Consider the following 2,622-nt stretch of genomic DNA (forward strand, 5'->3'; position numbering starts at 1 on the left):
ATTTAGAGTTATGGATTCATTTAGGGTTTTGGTTTTTTTTTGAGTTATGTAGGCTCGATGTTATGCTACATTTGGTGTTATGGGTTTATTAGTTGTAGTTTAGTGTTTTGGAGTTGCTGCTTTAACAGTATGTTGAAATTTGTGTCTTGTTAGTCTTTAATAAACTGTTAAAGTTGTTTTAATGAAGATGAATGCTAGGTAAACTAATTTTTTTAGACCAAATTTACAAACCATATGAATGTGTCATCAATAGGAAATAAGTATGTTAATCAACACTTAAGTAATAATTCAATCATCAACAAGCACGTCATATGATTTACAAAATTTAATTTAAAATTTTAGTCTCTCTAACATTAACATTTCATGAATAACGTTATATTGTAAGAAAAATTCTCTATTATGAAAAATTACTATATTAGATCCTCTTGATTGAATTAGCATATGATATGCATGCATATGAGATGTCACTGCCTCACACCTGAAGCATTTAAATTTTTTCAATATATGGGATTAATTATAACACTTCATGAGTTTTATCAAGTTTTTACAAAACCCCCTCACATTTAAAACATTAGACTAACACTCCCTTCTGTTTTAATTCACTTTCACATAACCCCTTCAGTCAGAATTATGCTAATATATTTACAACTTTACCCTTGTAGTTAATTAGTTAAATAATAAAGAAATATATTAGAAAAAGAAAATGTTAAAAATAAATAAATTAAAAATTAAAATATAAATTAAAAACTTAAAAATAAATAAAACAATGCAAACCTTTGTCAAGGTATTGTAAGTAGAAACGTTAGGCTGACATTGAGTAAGGGTCTTCATCAGGTTAAGAACAGAAAATTCCTCATCAATCAGATTGTTTTGACAAAAATGAAAATTTTGTTAATTTTTGTTTAGATGAAGGGCAAAAACCTCAAATGTGTCTTGTTAATGGCTTCGGACAGGGCCTCCATGACAGTGTTGATGTAGGCCTTGACATTATTCTTGCAGTCCAGCTTCTTTTTGCCATTTTTCAAGGGGGTTTTCTGTAAATAGCTGGAATCAACATTTCCGAGACACTCGGGAACTCCCATTGCTTCCAGTGCTTCTTTCTGCTGCTGGTAGACGAAGATGAAGCGGAACGAGCAAACAATGGTGGAGCCACCCACATGGCTAAGGTGGGCTGTGGCCCACGGAGGTTTTCTATAAGGATAGTTATATCCATACACTCATTTTTACTTCTCACATATCTTTCTCAATTTTCTGTTATCGGATCAAATAAATTGAAGATGATCAATCGCAAAAAAATAATAAGGGTGTGTTGGAGGTAAAAACAGGTGTGTGGACAACACTATTCTTTTGTAAACTCATGCTTATAGCCCACTCAATTTCAATACAGGTTATTGTTTATTGTATATTTAGTAGAGGATAGGTAGTAAATAATACGTTTTATGCTAAAAATTATAAATTAATGCTATCTCCCATCCCCTTTTTATCGTATTCGTTGAAGAAAAAGATTATTTACCTTATGCAATTTAGCCTTTGTGCTTCTTACTCAAGAAAAGAAAAATAAATTTTTTAAATCAACAATTAAATCCCTATCTTCGCAATTCCTTACTTATGTTGCAATTTTCCAATGAACGTAACCTTTGAATGTACCTTTTATACTGATTATTATATAATTTTATATCGTCGGAGCCAATGTCTCTGAAACTATTACAACCCATAGCTTAAAATATTGTATTTTATTTTCAATCCATGTGAAATGATGATTTTGCCCACGAATAGGTGTGTTGAGTAATTTTCGAGCCTCGACTCGAAAACGAATTTCGAATCGCAACCTTGAGGGCTTAATTGTAAAATTTACAATTATGGAGGGATAATTTCATAATTTTACTTAATAAAATTTTCATAATTTTAAATCATTTGCAAACTAAATACTTTATGCCATTAATACAACCCAATTGAAAGGGTTAAGTTTAACATACTAAAATTAAAATTCAGATCAAGTTTGATATCAAAATACCTTATAACATTAATAGTACCACAGTACAACCAAAGAAAATAATTTGTTCATGCAATTTAACAACAATATTTTAGTGTTCCAATTTTCAAATCACTGCTTTATATCGTTAACACTTTTTTTTCCTTTTTCTTTTGGACAGTTCCTCTTCGAACTTTAAAGATTCCTTCTCTATTCAAATGGAATGGGATTATATAATGTGTCGCTTACTTCTCTGTCCTCCTCATTTTTAGCTCATATGTAGTGTGCTTTATATATCCAAACCATGTATGATATTGAGGAAATTGTAGTAATGGTCTTTTAATTTTAATTCAATTCGAGTAATGGTCTATTAATTAAAAATCTAAGACCATTGGTCCCTTAACTCTTCAAAACGTGCAACTATAGTCATTTTTGTAAACACGGAAAATTCCTGAAACAAGAGACAAGAATAACGCGTACAAAATATATTTTTGTGTTTAATGATTTTGGGATTACAATCTCTTTGTAATTTGATCCTCTGATTCTATCTTCGTAGGGTGTAGGTTTGTGGATGAGTTGTTGATCCAAAGGGCCGTCGGGGCTTGATCTAGGGATGAACAGTTGATGAACGGATCTTCGAGGGCTTTTGG

The sequence above is a fragment of the Pyrus communis genome, chromosome 2 (assembly GCF_963583255.1).
Source record: "Pyrus communis chromosome 2, drPyrComm1.1, whole genome shotgun sequence".
Classification (NCBI taxonomy): Eukaryota; Viridiplantae; Streptophyta; class Magnoliopsida; order Rosales; family Rosaceae; genus Pyrus; species Pyrus communis.